Here is a 19883-nt window from a genome sequence, read left to right as displayed (position 1 = left end):
TAGCTTTTCTTTTCCTTCACTGTTTTTCCTTCTGAAAGTATTCTCATTCTCATGAACATATTTATCTTTTCTGTTGTCATTTTTACTACTCTTGTTTGTTTCTTTGGGCTACTTTGATCCTTTTCCTTATCTTCATGATTTTGCTCCTGAGAGATTTCCATTTCCTTAAGACATAGTAAGAGAATTTGGACATTTTAAAGCTCGTGCAGTCTTCTTTCTTCCAGAATAGGTTTTTGGCTTACAGTAGAATACTTCTTTCCATTTTATTTAAATTTTGATGTAGTCAATAATTCATAAAAATGTACAAAATTAACCTGAATTTAAGGTTTGCTAAAGTGCAATTCAAATACATTTTAAATTGCTCCTACATTGTATAGAACTATATAAGTTGGTAGTCAAACAACTTTTCTTTAAATTGAAGTAGAGTTGATTTACAACATTGTGTTAGTTTCAGGTGTACAGCAAAGTGGTTCAGTTATACATATATATTAAATATCTATTCTTTTTCAGATTCTTTTCCCTTATAAGTCATTACAAAATACTGAGTATAGTTCCCTGTGCTATACAGTAGGTCCTTGTTGGTTATCTATCAAATAGCTTGTATTCTACATACATTGACTTGTTGATGGATATGTGTAGGAATTTTTATCACTCTTTTCTTCAGGTCCTTTAACTGCATTTGGGCAATTTTGTGTGCGGACTCACTATATCAGTAACAATGTTATAAGTTGTTTCATCTGGAACTATTGTCAGGACAAGATGCACTGGACAAGCTAATGCATGATCCTGTTGCTGGAATGCAGAAGACATGCAATGTCACACACAGACATTCCAGATGCGGTGGTACTGCCACAGTTTTGCTCTATAAACACAAGAATTCTTGCAAACTCTCATTTGCATGATTCCCATCAAAAAAGAAAGAAATGTATAGAGTAGTTAAAATTGTATATTCTGAATTATTTCATTTATCTCTGACAAAACTCCCATTTGGGTAGGTATTGTAGTGAACCAAATCTTCCACTTACAGTTTTGCTTTGCGTGCCTGATAATTGAAAGAGATTTCTGCAGACTAACTGCGGTCCATAAATTTCAAACCTTGTTTCTCCTGCGTGGCCCTCATATCGAGGACTGAGTGGATAGGGTACTTTCACATTGCAGCACCATCCCTAACCCTACACTTCGTGTTACCATTGGTTGAGTCAGCATGGCGGACAATGGTGGTATTCCTGGAAGCCATTCATATACCTGGACACCTAGCAATAAATAACAATGCCAGAAGTGACCATAAGCTACATAAATATGCCCCATTAAACCAAAAATAAATGTTTCCTCAACTCAACTCCCTTATCTGTATCTCCCCAAACCCAGGCCATTCTAAAACCCCTGATACCCTAAGGTAAGTATAACAAAGGAAAAATTGGAGTGGAAAGAGACAATTGTCTTAACTGGTGAAAATATCTTACTTTGACAAATTTTAGAAAATCATACCACCATGTGAACTCATTTTTAGGGTCTCTCCCAGGCCTTGGAAATGGTCCATTAAAGTGAGGGGCTCTGACATTTTGTTAATTTCGTAATAAATCTGCTTCTGACCCCACCAGCAAATTGCATCCGTAAATTATAGTTTATTGATTACTCTTGACCTATTGCTGATGATATTATACAATGAAGAAAAATCAGGTAGAATTCATAACATTTAACTATCATATGATTTAATGATTTTAGATCAGTTAACAATTAATTAATTATATAATTATATACTTATTTAATAATAAATTAACAACAGTAGCTCACGCATGTATAGCACTTTTTCAGGGTTGTATGATCTTCAGTTCAACATTATGAGGTAGGTGTACTATTATCATCCCTGTTTTAGAGATGAGGAAACAGAAGACAGAGAGGATAAATGATTTGCTCATAGTCACACAGTTTTAGTAGAGGCTCTAGGACAACTTCTGTGAAGAATTCAAAGACAGAGATGCAAATGTCTCCTTGTCCAGGCAAGGAGGATAAATTGGAGGAGCCATGCTTGGAACGGGACCAGTCGTTTACTCCCTAGGGCCTGGGGAGACTGTCTTGAATTGCAGAGCTCAAGGCCATCTAAGGATCACTATTCAGACCTGGGGGATTGAGGCCCTCTGGTAATACTCGCCCAGACTTTCTGACCTTTTCAAGACAATATAGAAATATAAAAATTTGAGTGTGTGTGTGTAATCTCCTAATTGTAAGATATTGAATCAATTTTAAAAAAGAAAAACCAGTGGGCCAAACAAAAGGACTGTGGTTCTAGCCCTCCTCCAAGGCCAGGAGTGCTTACCCGCACTTAGTTCTTTGCAAAATTGCAAAGTATAATTTGTTTTTCTACACATCTTTTTCCTTTTTCTACTCAAAGTTTTGTAGCTTGTTACTTTCACTGCCTAGCCTTGTGCTTTTCCCAGAGCAGATGCTTAAATAAATGAAGTCAGGTTCGTAAGATTCCCTGAGTCAGAAGCAGAGCTTGAGCTGTCTAATCAGGATGCTCTGGGGGAGCCGACATGAGAAAAGGTAACATACAGCAACATCTGACCGTTCACTGCAGGTGATAATTTAGGTGGTGCTATCTATCTTTAAAAATATATTACTTTTCCCTCTGGTTACTTTTTTGGTCAAGTATCAGATCGACCTAGGAGCAAAGAAATATAGAGAAGGACGTAAAATGCTGATCACAATCTGTAATTAACAGTCATAAACATTTCAGACCCCCAATGCACCTGTCCCACTTTAACCTCCACCATACAAAATATGGTATTGCTTTCTAAAAGGACACAGCCAGCTCATTCAGTAGGATCCCTAGCGACCTTTGCCCCAGTTATCTTGCAGCCCAGAAATCAACATTGTTAGCAGCAAACCTCAGAAATAAAACTTCAGTACTCATGCTATAGACAGGTGTAAATTACTGAAAGCACAGTGAATTCGGTAATTTGATGGTTTCCAGCCATTTCATTTTATTTATTTTTCTTTAAAATTTTGGTTTATGTTTCATACTCCAATGACTAAAGGCTCATGTCAAATGGTTGAGATTATTGGTTCCAGAAATTCCAATAAGCTGGCTTTACTAACATCTGCCTGCTCTGATTTTTGAGCTCATTGGATCTGTGCATATCCTCGGGATTCATAAATACCCTATCTAAAGCCAGCCTTTCAGACGTGGAAGACAGAGGGAGACTCACCTCCTGTCTACCTCTTTTCCTGCCCCCAGTGGCCTCAGTCTCTGCTTCTGTCATTTGCATATCAGTCTGTTGTATTTCTTCAGCCCAAGTGTGTGATTACACACTTCTGGAGCCTTTCCAGCCAACTCAGGAGTTTCTGGCCTTTGGTGTCTATCCCCTAAGGCAGCAAACTCAATCTACTTAGAGACCTGTTAATTAGTGAATTATGTCTGGTCAGGTATTTATGAGCAAAGAAAACAGGAATGGAAATGACACAAAAAGACTGAGTAAGCTATATGTAAATTAAACAAACAAAAGAAACCCAACCCAACCAAAAGAACCTCTTTAAAAGGATTTTTCCTCTAGTCTTCAGTTTAGGTTTTCTCCTTAACCCAATTTGACAGAATACACTTGTTCTTTAGTGAGATCATTTTCATCCCAAATATGCTTGTAAACTTGGGCAAAATGCAGAGAAGCGCTGAGAGGAATAGAAATACTGTGTATTCTCTTTATAAAACTGTTCAAGGAAACGCTGTTTACTTCAAAATAGTGTTCCAGAAAGCACGTCTGCCATCTGTAGTCCAGATGATGATGGTTGTGGTGATGAATTAAACATTTAGAAATAAAAGCTAACTGTTGTTTCTGTTTTCGAGGATAAGGCAACTGAAATATTGTTTCATTACTCTTAATGCGCAAAATAGCTAGAACTTGTTTATGCGTTATATATTCACAACTTAGAAGACATTTAAAGAAAGACACAATGATTGTGGATTTTTGAGAGTGTGGCTTGGCACAGTTTCTGCATAGGCTATGGTGCAAGCATAGTGTGCTAAGACATGGAGACTGCCAGAAATTTGAAAGCATTCCTATCTTCACCATGACACTCTTCAATGAGGGATCCTGCTCTAAGATAGATTGATCGTTTCATATGCTGTCACTCACAAACATGATTCTACACCTATCAATCAGTTCATCATAAATGTCCCCATTCTTGAAGCTATGATAAGGCATTTAGAAAGCTGCTCATGATTCTTTACTAAGTGAGATGCAAAGAAAGCTAAACGGGTATGATTTCCAAGCGCTGCCCATCAAGAGTAGGCAGTCTAAAAGGGACTTGTAAAAGAACAGGGCAATGCAAATAGTCAATACCTTCATAAGATATTCACAAAATCAAGGCCCATACATGTTTTTTGATGTTATTTTTTTTAAACAAAAGAGCAAATTTGATTTGGTTGGTGGAGGCAGAAGGGGTGGAGTAATGGTGGTAGAATCATCACCTTTCACCCAAAAGTCAAGAGACAATTCTGGTATGAATTGGGATTTCAAAGGTTTTTTGCACATTCAAGAAGGCTGAGAAGGAGACATATAGGCCAGAAAATGAGTGACTGAAATCAAGCTGGACTTGGGAGGTGGAGAGGCATAGAAATGGCCGATGGAGCCAAATACAAGAATATTAAATTGAAGCAGGCTATTCACCTGCAACTCAAGATACAATACTTAGTAAAAGTTTCTAGGTTTTGAGGAGTTAAAGAATGTCCCAATCTTCTTTCTGGTCTATCTACTCTTTCTTACAAACCTTTGTACTTCTCTGCCACTAACCAAAACAGCTAGTCATTCCAATCAAACAACAGATGTTCCTGGTTGAAGATACTAGCAAAGAAGTGGTCAAAGCGATCCTGTGTGGGTTCAAGGCTGGATGGGGAAGCTTTGGGTACTGAAGGCAGGTTGAGAAAAGCATCCTATCCAATGGTGTCTGAAGTCAGCTCCTGTAATATCCTGGGAAAAAATTATTAAATGATCAGGAATTTTGCAAGCCAGTTGTTACAGCCATTATTAAAAATTATATTAAAATACAATTAAATAAATTATATTAGAAACAAAGGTAATTTTTTTAAAAGTCGCTACATTTTACTGTTATCTATGCTCGTGAGGTCATTTTCTTACACTGTAGCTGTATAATGGAAGTACCACAGAATGGTGTGCTCCTGGGCCTGTCTCCCCAAGGCTGCCCTCAGCACTAACATGCTGGTAGCTTGAAATCAGCTACATTGATAAACATTTACCAGCATGTCACTGGTCCTTGCTACAATGTACCATCCCCAAGAGTGAGCCTGCTTTTTACATCAGAGCTGGTTTTAGAGGCAAAATAAAATCCCATTAGAAAGTAGAGTCACAGATGTAGAAAACAAACAAACTTACGCTTACCAGGGAGGAAAAGGCAGTAAGGGTGGGGGGAGGGATAAATTGGGAGACTGGGATTGACATATACACACTACTACACATAAAATAGATAACTAATAAGGACCTGCTGTAGGGCACAGGGAACTCTACTCAATACTATGTAATAACCTATATGGGAAAAGAATCTTAAAAAGAGTGGATGTATGTATAACTGATTCACTTTGCTGTACAGCAGAAACTAACACAACATTGTAAATCAACTATACTATACTCCAATAAAAATATAAAGAGAAAAAAAGAAATAAACTTGGAAGGTAAGAAGAAAAAGGAAATAAGAAAGTATAGGAAAGGGATAAGTAACATTGCCGCTCAATTGCTGATAAGATGTTCAGTTGGTCCCTGAGATGGGCCTGGAGCTCTGAAATGATGATTAAATTCTCATCCAATTCCCGGACAAATACTTCTAATATCAGGCAACTGAGAAGTAAATTGAAATGACATTATTAGAAATAAATGTCTATGTATAATAATTTGCAGTCTCTTTGCCTGAAAGAAGAAATTTCATCATCTGTGTTCATTGCTTTTGAAACTGCTAAACTGAATCTGATATTTCTTCATGTTAAATTGAAGGCTGTAGTTATCAAAATGCTGACAAGTTGAGTTATTGGCTATTTTCAGGGCCCATGCAAAGAGTCTCCCATTAATAACATACACTGTGTACACTGATAGCAGAGAATTATTTAGAGCTATCAAATGTGTTATTACAACTTATCCTGTATGCCCTAAAGAAGACATTTTTGACTCGTGGGGGAAAAGAAGGATATTTGCAGGAAGTTGACAAATGACAAAATATCATTGCCTATAATAGGGGAAAAGATGTAGCAGTGCAATTCTGTAATAACTCAGTTATAATCTGCCACTCCCTCTTTTTTTTGTTGTTTTTCAACAAGGTTTACCATGCTCATCTCACAAAAGAATAAATAAATAAATAAAAATAAAATAAGAGGTGAAACCAGAAAAGGAGAACTCAGAAGAAGAAATTTGTTTAAAATGTTGGTTTATCATGTGGGCTTAAAAATCCCTACCAAGAAAAAAAAAATTGACCATTTCCTTTATTTTCTACTAAAAATATCGCGAACTGCCAGTTTAAGGATACAACAGTGTATTATGTGCCATTAAGGAAAAAAAAAGAAGATTTTTTTAAAAGTTCTGATTTTAAATATAAAGGCAGGGACTTCCCTGGCGGTCCAGTGGTTAAGACTTCAGCTTCCAATGCAGGGGCTGAGGGTTTGATCCCTAGTCAGGGAACTAGGATCCCACATGACTCGTGGCTAAAAAACCAAAATATAAAACAGAAGTAATGTTGTAACAAATTCAATGAAGACTTTAAAAAAATGGTCCACATTAAAAAAAAAATCTTAAAAAAAAAAATAAATATAAAGGCACTGGTGCAGAGGTAAACATGGGGTTATTACTACAGGGTATGGAAGCCTTGAATGCCGAATAAGCAACTCACACTTCCTTTTTGGGATGCGATTGTCTGCAAAAATAGTTCTCAAGCCTATTGTATATTTCAGCCAGATTCACTATGGACCATTTTGGACACATCCCTTCATACGTGATGCTACACAGATATGACTATATTCCATACCCCCGTAATACAGAAACACACATGCACAGCCCAAGAATGAATGGAGAAATGATGATGCCTTTCAATGCCCCTCGTCCACATGGTTGACATGCATGGTATTATTCCTACATCGCAAGTACGATGCTGGGCACTAGGAGAGACACAGGAATAATATACCTAATTCCTGTCCTCAGGAAGGTATCTTCAAGTAACGGGAGAGAGACATAAAAAATAGCAAATCACAATATAATGCGGTAATTTTGATAGGGAGGACAGTGCTGTGGAATTACCAGAATGAGGAGATTCATCCTGCCCAGAGTCAGGGGAAACTTCACAGAGAAATTGACACTTAAAGGAATGGATTTTTCCAGGCAAGAAATAGGAAATGCCTGGAATTAATAAATTTCAATTAATTCTAAAAAATAAACACTATAGAAACACACTCAAAAGTTTTCCTGAATACCAGTACACAGACCACACAGAAGACCTTTTCAGACCCCTGAGCCACCCTTCTGAAGTCTTGGGTTGTTTGTTACCACAGCAAAGCCTATTTTATTCTATCCAGTACAATTGGGTGATGGTCTTGTTGGGACCATAGATCAGATCATGGTACATGAAGATGAGGATGGAGTTTCCTCAAAAGGAGAAGCAGCTCCCAGAATCAGTCATCTTGGGAAATAATCAGGCCTGGGATAAGACATAAGGATTTTGTAAGCAACTTAGGAGAGAAATTTTTCCTTCTATCTGGGGCTAAGGGTCTAAAGGCAGGGAAATTTCTGGAGCCTTTCTGATATTGGGATGAGTGTATTGGGGGAGCATAACAGGCATAGAACCAATAAAGGAGAGAGCAGTACCCCATCCGGGGGACACCAGTAACAAACACCAGCCTCTGCTGAAGGCCGGAGAACAGAGAATGGGGACAAGATATCACAGAGCAGCCCGTCCTTGATTTGGTACCATTCTTTCCTGTCTGAAGCATAAGTAAAACTAAAGATGTTAAGCACCAGAAGAAGCCTCTGTCGCTGGCCTACCTTCCTGATCTCAGTGAGTTGCAAGCCGCAATTTCATGCTGCAAATGTTCCACGAGGGTTACTCAGTAGGAAACATGTCATTCTGTCTGCCTGGTTGTCATCAGGTCCTGTTCTGTAACAGCTAGGCTGCAACATTAGCTGCAGTAACAAACAGCCCAAGAACCTCAGTGGCATAAAACAGGAAATGTTTATTTCTTATCTACATGCTTAATGCATGCATGTGCATTGGGTGGCCTCTGCTTAAAGCCATCCTCTTTCCAGGCCCTTAAAGCTCTCCGCCACCAGCAGTGGTGTATGTGACTTCCGCTGGTCCAAACGATTCGACACACAGGGAAAGGCAGCAGAACAAGTGTGTGTGTGCAGCCTGATGGTTGCCATGGACCCCACACATCCCCCAGGAAATCTCTTGAGTTCCTGGCTAAAGGGTACATGGTTTTAACTGAGCAAACGATAATCAAATTTGAAATGTGCTGAGCAGGCTGTTAGCTTTCCTAACAGAAGAAAGTCTGTAAGGATGGCTTGGTGGCAGGTAGAGAAGACAAAGAAAGAGAGGTAAAAGAATAAGCAGAGAGGAGAGGATGAGTGAAGTTTAAGAAGCAAATAGAGATATAAGAGAAATGAAGGCAAGAAGGAGAATCAAGACGGTGGGTACCACCCATCCTTGCTCCAGGTGGCTTTGGTACAATTTTCTCCTCCTCCGATGCTCCCTGGATGTTCCTTTCTCTAGGTCCTGACTACTTAATCAAACAAAGAAAGACCCCTAGGCAAGAGGAGGCAGAAGGCAAGAGGAGGAGGATGTGGGGATATCAAAGGTGCCTGAGCCTGGGCTCTCGAAGAAGGGTAACTGAAGAAAAAACAAGGAACAATAAGGGGCCAAGGAAAACGGAAGCGGCCTTGGAGAGTCTAAAATTCGGAATCTGCTTAAGACAGGGAGACATTGCAGCAGCCGAAACTGCTAGTCTGTTATTTCAGCCTTGAAATATCAGATTCTTCCCCTGCCGCTCTCTGTCTGGTGATGATGGCAAAGCACAAACTCTTGAGATCGTATCTGGGAAGAAGATTACTGCTTGGGAATCAGTCATCCCAGAATAAATACAAGGGACCCTTGGCGTGGTGCTTTCGGGGTTGGCCTGCCCTGAACCAAGGGGGTTGGTCATGCCCCCAAGTGCAGCCTCTCTCTGCCCATCGTTAGACACATGTCCAGTCTTATCACCTCCATATGGCCCAGGGCTTTAGAGAACATGCTGGGCCTGCTGGGGTGAGGTGGGATGACTGTATTCCAGAGAAAACCTTGCCCTGACCCATGAGAAAGAGCTTAAGTTTGTGTAAAAAATAAAGCTTTTACAGCCTCACAAACCTGGTACTAAAAAACATCATTTTAATGTAACCAGAGCTGCTTTCTGTAGCACTTTGCTAGCAGAGAGAGACTATCAGACTATCACGCATCTCTATGAGATGTCAGATTGTCTTTTCACGTAAAAACCATGAAATTGTTTAATTGAAATCCACTGCGAGAGCAGTTCTGAATGGATGTGTATTTGCCTGGAAAAGTAACAAGCCAATCCCCAAGGTGCTGTTAGACCTCGAAATGGTAGTTGGGTTTTGCTCACATCATAGCCTCTATTTATCACCTTTCCATGACTTAACTGTGGAATTGTTTTTCTAAAAATTTGCATGAAATAGAAATAGTTTCCTATTTCTATTTCCACTCATTGTTCTAAGCAAGAAATCTTAGAGTACAACCAATGGCTTAAATTCCCCCCTCATCGTTTGATTATCTTCCCCTTTTTCTGAATTAATACTTCCCTTTTCTTCCTCCATCCACAAAATACAGTATTTCCTTATAAGCTGTCATATTTTACGCAAGGCAGCCATAAACCTAATCAATGTTGTTGTGTGAAAAGAAGGGATGAGGGCTCATTCTTAGATACAAGAACAGATGGATGGTTGCCAGAGGAGGGGCAGAGGATGGGTGAAATGGATGAAGGGGGTTTAAGGTACAAACTTCCAGTTATAAAATAAATAAGTCCCGGGGATGCAATGTACAGCATGGTGACTATAATACTAATGCTGTATTGCATATTTGAAATTTGCTAAGAGAGTAGATCTTAAAAGTTCTCATCACGGGCTTCTCTGGTGGCGCAGTGGTTGAGAATCTGCCTGCCAATGCAGGGGACACGGGTTCGAGCCCTGGTCTGGGAAGATCCCACATGCCGCGGAGCAACTGGGCCCGTGAGCCACACTACTGAGCCTGCGCGTCTGGAGCCTGTGCTCCGCAACAAGAGAGGCCGCGACAGTGAGAGGCCCGCGCACCGCGATGAAGAGTGGCCCCCGCTCGCCGCAACTAGAGAAAGCCCTCGCACAGAAACGAAGACCCAACACAGCCATAAATAAAAATAAATAAATTAATTAATTAATTAAATTAAAAAAAAGTTCTCATCACAAGAAAAAAAACTTATAGCTATGACAGTTATAATAGACTTATGGTGGTGATCATTTCACAATATATGTAAATATCAAATCCTTACACTGTATACCTGAAACTAACATAATGATATATGTCAATTATACCTCAATTTTTTTTAAAAAAAGGATTCAGCCCAATGGGTGCCCAGCTTGACAAGCCCCAGCGTCTGAGAGAAACAAAGGGCATCCCTTCCTTTGGGACGGTTTCTACTCCAGGCTGCACGGCTTGGTGAGCAGAGTATTGGCTTGATTTCAAGCCCCACATGGCCTTTGGGTAGACACCTGTGTGAAATACACAAACTGCACAACTGTACATGCCAATTCTTACATGTTCTTGCAGGATGTGTCTTTTTGGCTACATTTGATTGGTCCAGGGATGGCTTCTTATTTAAGCCAGGCCAATCAGAGCTCTTCTGTGGAATTTTTTCCAGCTAGACCCAAGAGAGTTGGACCTTCTCTGTTGGTGAAAGAAGATGAATTTCATGAGCTATTGGAGACTGAGATTCCTGCCACTTGAAAAAAGCCATCGGTAGTGAAAAAGAATGAAGCCAATGCACAAGGAAACAAAGGCAAGAGACGGCAAACACTCAATCAGCACTGAAGTTCCTGGTTCCAGCGGTGCCTGAGACCAGTAGTATCCCTGTCCTTCTCGTGGTGGGTGGTTTGGTTGTTCAGCCGTCGCTTGGATTCCATGAGTCAAAGACATCCTTTTTTGCTTCAGCTTCTTTGACTTGGGTTTGCAACATGGCAAATTGAGAGTCATGAAAAAATGCAGCAGGGCTGCAAAGAGCAGCTGTATATCATGGCAGCCACTGCATCCAGATGTGCCTCCAGCCTGCCCAGATCACCTGTGGCCAGCTGCTGCAGCCTATGCACAGAGAGGTCTGTGCTTGTTACATGATTAGGAGCCAGCAACTCCCTGTTTCTAGCAGTATGAGCTTATCCAAGCCTCTAGACCTCAGTTTCCACATCTGCAAAATGGGAATTTTAATAATTCCTATTTCATAGATTTTTTGAGAGGATTAAATGAAGTAATGCGCGTAAACATTTAGGACAGGGCCTGGCATCTAGTGCTCAATAAATGTTAGATCTGATTATATTATTTTATTATTTCCAGGGTCATATGGCGCTTGACATAGGATAGGCACTCGTAAGAGCTGCAGTGGCTATAACAATCTCATTTTAGCCTTAGCCCCATGGCTAACATTCTGTGACCTTAGGAAAGTTATTTATTTATTTTTTTAATCTCAGTTTTCTCATCTATAAATGGGAAAAATAATATTTTTGGCAGGTTAATTGAAAGATAACATGTAATGATGTGTATAAACAAATTTCATGAACTCAAACTCTATCCAATTATAAAAGATGAAAGATTAGAAAGATGAATCTAAGTTTGCTTCTTTACAGTGACGCTAATATATCAGTATTTTAATAGCTAAAAAAGAAGTGAGAACAGTAAACTGATATCTTCTATTGAATGCAATAGGTACCATATGTCCTAAAAATGGAGACTTTTTCTCCATTGGAATCAATAAAACTATTTTTACTTTGGGGAAAAAATATGTCCTTTAAACATTCTTATTTTTCTTCAATTAGCCCTCATGCACAAATTCTGCTTTCCCCTCAGGAAGACTATCTGAGAATTTTGATAGTACCCCAAGCTCAGTCTGGGAAAACAACAATTTTACAATTTCAAATCAAATCTTGGCATGATGTTTAAAACATTAGCCTGCCTACAACAAAAGAAGCCTTCGATCAAACCATCTGTTTTCCTAGCATGCTAGCCTTTGATAAGTGGAGATTTTGAAAATAAAACTGAATATAATCATCTCTGGACCATTTTGGTGAGAGAGTAGCCCAACCAGCAGAAAAAAAAAAAATCTATTGCTTTTTTCTAGCAAGTTTGCAGATCTGAATGAAGAAGACGGTTAGCAGGGTAAATTCAAGTTAAAGAATTAAAAGTATGAGACCATATAAGAACAGGCAAGTTGAACACAATGCTACAACATCTCGTTTCTGTTTTAATTTAGAACATCACTCTCTGTTCTCTGTCACAACCTCCTTCTCTCTTAACCTGAACATTGGCAAGAAAGAAACTGGGAAGTGTGGGGATTGGAAAGAGCCCAGGTGTCTGACTCAGCTATTTTCAAGCCTGGCCATAGACCTGCTCAGGGCAGCTCCTTGGTGTTGTGGTTACGAGGTTGAGGTGGACACCCTCCAGGTGCACTGCCTTCCAGCAGCGCTCTCCCTTGCTTCCTTGCTAGCAAAATCTCAGTTTTGCTCAGGTCTCAATATGACTAACCCTAGGCTATAACTCAGGATTGGTGTCTGTCAACTCTTTGCTACTAGAGGGGGCGGAATGACGCAGTCCTGGCCAGTGTGATGTCAGGGGATCTGCTGGGGGCTCTGGGAAGGAGTTTCCTCCTCTCAACAGAGGGCGAAAGGCCCTTGAGTCCAGCCCTCTGCCCTCCCCCTTCCCCTTCCTTCTTTGAACACTTTCGTGTAGATCTGACGCCTGGAACTACAGCAGACCACTGGGAGCCGCGACGGGAAGACAAGACATCAGAGAGACTGAGGCGGTGGCCAAGCCGTGTTGAGCTGCTGACACACTCTTGAAACTCCCACCTCTAGACTTCTTAGTGTACATGAGTAATTAAATGACTTTACTGGTTAAAATACTTCTAGGTGTCTCCTTACTTGTAAGGAAAATCACACAACAGAGAATAGGTTTTCCCAAAGAATTTTACCAGCAATGTTACCTCTTCCTTGTCCCCTTAATGTTGCTATACATTTAGAACCACAGAACATCAGAGCTGAAAGTCACTCTATGTCTCCAATTAACAGATGGTCAAGAAATTCAGACGTGATTTCTCTTTTTTTAAAAAATTAATTAATTAATTAATTTATTTTTGGCTGCGTTGTGTCTCCATTGCTGCGCGTGGGCTTTCTCTAGTTGCGGCAAGCGGGGGCTACTCTTCGTTGCAGTGCGCGGGCTTGTCATTGCGGTGGCTTCTCTTGTTGTGGAGCACGGGCTCCAGGCACTTGGGCTCAGTAGTTGTGGCTCGCGGGCTCTAGAGCACAGGCTCAGTAGTTGTGGTGCACGGGCTTAGTTGCTCCACGGCATGTAGGATCTCCCCAGGCCAGGAATCAAACCCATGTGCCCTGCATTGGTAGGCGGATTCTTAACCACTGTGCCACCAAGGAAGTCCCCCAGACGTGAGCCCCCTTGATTGAAGTGATGAATCTTGTTAGCGTAAATGCTTATGGAAAAGGAGAAAGACGCATTAGACATTTGAACTTTGGTGTGAATGACTCTATCAAAATCATTCCCAAGAAGCAGGTTTGCCTGTGAACAAAACACATTAAGCATCAGGAAACTGAGGAGGTTATCTTTTAGAAGGAGAAAGGTACAGAAAGGGGAATCAGAGGTTCCATTATCAGTATCTTCAATTTTTTATTATTTTTTAAATTTTATGTTGGAGTATAGTTGATTAGCAATGTTGTATTAGTTTCAGGTGTACAGCAAAGTGATTCAGTTATACACATCCATGTATCTATTCTTTTTCAAATTATTTTCCCATAATATCTTCAATTTTTTTAAGGCCAGACCTGAAGTAAATTTTTCCACAAATGTCATGTGAGATGAAGAATGCATTCTTGCAAATTGCTTTCCAAAAATGCACAGTAAGCAGTTCCTCCATAGGGCGTGAGACCTCTGGTCTCACCATTCCTGGGCTGCTGGGCCTTGCTCTTGGCAATAGAGGCTCTGGCGCTGGCAATGAGGAGGTCACTAGGTTCATAGAACCTCATGAAAGAGATTTACAAAAAACCACAGAGCTAAAATAAATACTATTATAAGGGTATGAGAGACCAGTTTCAAAAGCTGCAAATATTTTCTGAAATTCTGCCATCCGATTCTCCCATAGCCATGTAGATGCAACCCAACTATTCAGTTCATTTGAATTGTTAGTTTACAAGATTTTTCTTGAAATGTTGACAATCCCTTCTACTTTTTCCCTCAAACTTTTATGAAACTCAAGAGTATTTTGATCAGAGAGAATATAGTCTTCTAACTTAATTATAAAAGTAATACACGGGTACATCCCTATCTGTCCTCTGCATTGCCTAGCCCTAGCTCTATTTAGCAAAGTGTGTGGAACATAGTAGATGCTCAATAAATATTTGTGGGCTAAATGCATGAAGAAATGCAGGAAACTTAGAAAAACAGAATTTTAGAGAAACTCCCTCTTTACATAGGGATTTGTAGACAGTCAAATCTTGTTCCATAAATGTATTTTCTATTTATATTTTAAGTTGTCTGTTTCTTTTCCTATAAAGGAGGAAGCCTATGGGACTTGTTATTTCCTGAAAATGGGAATACAGTGTTTGACTGTATTATCCTCCACTATAATAAGGGACAGAAGGATGGCAAGCTGCTTCCACAAGTTTACACATTGCTGGAAACAAATCTAAGTTTTCTAACTGCCACTACAAATTCCTCCACTCTGCTATGTAGGTCAGTCTAAGACATTTGGTAGAGTTTTTTTGTTTTTTTTTTTTAATTTATTTTTTGTTTATTTATTTTTGGCTGTGTTGGGTCTTCATTGCTGCTCATGGGCTTTCTCTAGTTGTGGCAAGCGGGGGCTACTCTTTGTTGCGGTGCGCAGGCTTCTCATTGCGGTGGAGCGTAGTTGTGGCAGGTGGGCTCAGTAGTTGTGGCTCATGGGCTCTAGAGGGCAGGCTCAGTCGTTGTGGCGCATGGGCTTAGCTGCTCCGTGGCATGTGGGATCTTCCCAGACCAGGGCTCGAACCCGTGTCCCCTGCATTGGCAGGCGGATTCTTAACTACTGCACCACAGGGAAGCCCAAACATTTGGTAGAGTTTTATAGTTCAACTAGAACAATTTAAAAAACTAAAGGAAACAAAGTAAGTAAATAATAAATGTTCTCCTTCAATTTCTATTACATAGGGCAAATGTAAGTCATGACATATTTTCTTTGCTCACTTGAAGAGTGATTTATGCCCTGATGTTACCAAGCTTGTTTCTGGGGCTGTTGGAGTTGGACGTGCAGCTCTGGAAGTAAATGAAGAGTCTGTCATTGAAACTCCCTGGAAATGTCCTCATTAGCAACATAATTTGGCAAATATGATACTGACGCCGTTGTGCCAATCCCAGGTTGGCGTATACACCATTCCAGTAAATCACCTCCTGCAGACCCTCTGCATGGTCAGGGCTGGGATTGTTACTCAGAAACGTTAGGGGAAAAGAACTTAGAGTTTAGTTTTAAATTGCGTCTGGCGGACTATTATAAAATGTCATTACAACAGTCCACAGGGAGCCACAAAGGGATGCAACAGGACCTGAGTTCAAATTACAGTCAGTTTCTGAACATGGATGTCCCCGTTATTTGTACACTGGATTATCCTTACCTTTGGCAGAATTGTCCTTGGGAAAAAACAGAGAAATAAGGACAGTTTGAAGTTCCAATTTTCCCATCTAATATGATACTGGGTCACCATAAATGATATGATAAAAAATAAAGAAGGATGAGGTGATGGGAGTGACATTTTAGATAGAGTTGTCTAGAGGAGAGGTGTCTCTGAGCAGGGAAGTGGGTGAATTGAGGATCCAGCTTTGGGCTGCCTAGAAGAAGAAGCTCCAGGCTGTGGGAACAGCAGGTGCAAAGGACCTGGGGCAGGCTTGTACAAGAGCAGACACAGGCAGGGGAGTTGTGAGGACCAGCCAGTGTGACAAGCAGAGTGAGCAAGGGATTGAGTATGTGAATCATGTCAGAAAGACACCTAGAGACACAGTTGTGCAGGGCGTGGAGGCCCCAGAAAGGACTTCTTTGGGTTGGTCAGTGCATTTAGAGCGTATTGGCAAAAGAGTGACACAATCCAAATTGCCTTTTAAAAGGATCCTCTGGCTATAGTTTAAAGACTAAACTATGTGTGTGTGTTTTGGGGGGGGGACGCTAAAAATAGAAATGGGAAAACCACATAGGGGGTTATTGTAGAAAACCTCCCCAGAGATGACTGGGCTTGGACCAGAGATGGGATTTCTGGCTGGGTTGGATATGGGGTGGGAACAAGAGAAAAATGAAGGATAACTCTGGTTCAGGGCCTCATCAACTGAGTAGGACTATAGTGGCCCCTCTTATTTGGGGGGATGTGTTCCAGCGCCCCCCAATGGCCCCTGCAAATACTAAATTCGAGGATGCTCAAATCCTTTATATAAATTGGCATAATATTTGCATATAATCTATACACATCCTCCTGTATTCTTTAAATCATCTCTAGGTTACTTAAAATACCTAATATAATGTAAATACTATGCAAATAGTTGCCAGAGTGTGGCAAATTCAAGTTTTGCTTTTTGGAACTTTCTGGAATTTTTTTTTGCTGAATATTTTCAATCCACGGTTGGTTGCATCCACAGAGGCAAACTCACAAGTGTAGAGGGCTGACTGTATTTATTAAGACGGGAAAGATTGTGAGAGAGGCAGGTCGTCCAGAGGCGAAATTTAGACAGGTGAAGTGTGAAATCTTTGGAGAACCCCTCTTAGTGAAGGTGATTGCTGTAGATAGGCACTTTGGACCCTGCTCTTATAAAAAAATGACATCAAGAGGGAAAAGGCCTAGTAGGATGATCTCATGTGGCTTTCTGAGGCCTCACAGTGTGGGACGCTTGGAGGCCCAGCTGCTATCATAGGCATGGCCGGCTGTTAGTGCCGCTGCTTCGTTGAGGTGCTGACGCCAGGGGAAGACACGTGAGCTCAGCCTTCTGCAATAGTACAACACCCGGGGGATGGTGCTGAAGGCCGACACGGTGACTGTCAGGCATTCTAGCAGCCCGAGAAGGCCGAGACCAGCTATGTGGTCTGGGAGACTGGAAAGGAAACCAACCCAGAGAACCCCACACATTGGAGTCTATCTTATTCCTACTTAATAATGCGTACTTTCCTCATCCCGCTGTTCATGTCCTACTGCAGCCACCAAAAATATTCCCATGGTTCGAAGACCTGACTGGAAAGACGAACTTGGATATCTTGTGGTGAAACAACGACATTGACGAATATAGACAGACACGCCCCCTAGAAATAGGTCTTTGGGGATCTGCTCAAGTTAAACGAGCAGCAGATAAAGTTTTAGCAGAAGCAGAGGAGCTATGAATTGAAGATGAAGAGTGTGTAACCTTGATAGAGATCGGCCCACATAAAAAAGAATGAAATAGCAGCAACACGGATGGACCTAGAGATGATCATACTAAGTGAAGTAAGTCAGACAGAGAAAGACATATATCATATGTTATCACTTATGAATCTAAAAAAAAAAAGATGCAAATGAACTTATTTCCAAAATAGAAATAGACCCACAGACGTAGAAAACAAACTTATGGTTACCCAAGGGGAAAGTGGGGAGGGATAAATTAGGAGTTTGAAATTAACATATACACACTACTATATATAAAATAGATAAACAACAAGGACCTATTGTATAGCACAGGGAAATATACTCAATATTCTGTAATAACCTATAAGGGAAAAGAATCTGAAAAAGAATAGATAGATAGATAGATGACTGAATCATTTTGCTGTACACCTGAAACTAACACAACATTGTAAATCAACTATACTTCAATTTAAAAAAAGAAAAAAAAATCCTAATCCAAGCATTCATTTTTCTCATCCTTAAAAAAAAAAGAGAGATCGGCCCAAAGTATGGACTGTACACACAGAACAGGTGAGGTCTTTGTCTGAAGCTAAGTCTGTGGAAAATATTGCTGCAAAGTCAACATTAAGGCTAAGAAAAGATCTCTAATCAAGACTGATGTAGATGATGATGTACTGCCCTCAATCAGAGGTAACCGTGACTCGAGATATTTTCAGCAGGGGAGAGAGGAGAATCAGAAGTACAGTGAACTGTTTCCAAGACTATCTCTGCAATTCTGTAAAGGCCAGAGAAAAATGGAATGTACCAGAACAGTGGACTGGCCCAAATACAGCACCTGCGGATCCCGTGTTACCAAGTACCCTTTGCCAGCTGCCCGCAACACACAGGACCAGGGAGGAGTCCAAGGAAAAGAAGAAGCAGAACGCGTCAAAACTGACGCTACACCACCTCCCACAGGAGGCCACTGAAACCAGTAACACAGGAGACCGCCTCTGCCCATGGGCCTCAGAGTCCTGAACGTGGTCAGCTCCGAGACCAGTTTCTCAAGCCAGGCTTCGCTCAAACCGGAAGAAAGGATCTCGAGCATCCACCGTCCTAAGTCAGGCAGCGATACCACATGGATACCCATGCTTAATGCAAAAGACTTTCTACAGGATCTGAAATTTGTCCCATCAGATGAAAAGCAAAAGCAAGGCTGCCAATGAGAAAATGAAACTATAATTCAGAGAAGGAAAGAGAGGATGCGGTCAGAGGGCAGGACAATTACTGTCCCAGTTCCTTATGGAGTAGTAACCAGCCCCTTAAGTGCATTTCTTTTTTAATTAAAAAAAATTGTTTTTAAAAAATTTTTTTGGCTGTGCTGCACATCTTGCGGATCTTAGTTCCCTGACCAGGGATTGAACTCAGGCCCTGGCAGTGAAAGCGCTGAGTCCTAACCACTGGACCGCCAGGGAAGACCCTAAGTACGTTTCTTAAGAGTAGGAAGATCAGATTGTAACAGTTTTGGTTCAAGGTCCCTCCTGGCAGTTAAGAGATTGGCTGTGGCTTTTGCCTGATGGTTCACTAGTTGATACATTTGCTAAAGCTAAAGATGGTCTCAAGGATGACGAAGTTTGTCTGGATCCAAATGTTCAGCGATGTGATCTAACGGTATTAGAACTCTCAGCTATCACAAACATCCTTTGGATAGATCACTTTTCTTACAGCTCTGAGAAACCTCTACAGCTACACAGTAAAGCACACATCCCACTTGAGATTCTGAATTAGTTGGTTTCTCCTTTGTTTGGAAATTGGGATGAAGAAACATGGATATATTTTATACAGGGGATATATGTATACGTGTGGCTGATTCACTTTGCCGTATTGCAGAAACTAACACAACGCTGTAAAGCAACCATACTCCAATAAAAAAATAATAATCAAATAAACGTTTAAAAAATTAAAAAATTTTGGGAGGGCTTCCCTGGTGGCGCATCGGTTGAGAGTCTGCCTGCCAATGCAGGGGACACGGGTTCGAGCCCTGGTCTGGGAAGATCCCACGTGCCGCGGAGCAACTAGGCCCATGAGCCACAACTACTGAGCCTGCGCATCTGGAGCCTGTGCTCCGCAACAAGAGAGGCCGCGACAGTGAGAGGCCCGTGCACCGCGATGAAGAGTGGACCCCGCTTGCCGCAACTAGAGAAAGCCCTCGCACAGAAACGAAGACCCAACACA

General features: G+C 41.0%; 1 pseudogene; it reads left to right on the top strand.

Moving 5' to 3' along the window:
- Positions 1-19431, top strand: part of LOC118905026 — a 71197-nt pseudogene extending 51766 nt beyond the window's left edge.
- Positions 19432-19883: the final 452 nt, after the last annotated feature.

The sequence above is a fragment of the Balaenoptera musculus genome, chromosome 12 (genome assembly GCF_009873245.2).
Source record: "Balaenoptera musculus isolate JJ_BM4_2016_0621 chromosome 12, mBalMus1.pri.v3, whole genome shotgun sequence".
Lineage (NCBI taxonomy): Eukaryota > Metazoa > Chordata > Mammalia > Artiodactyla > Balaenopteridae > Balaenoptera > Balaenoptera musculus.
The sequence above is the reverse complement of the archived record's forward strand: the minus strand, read 5'-3'. Positions and strand labels throughout refer to the sequence as shown.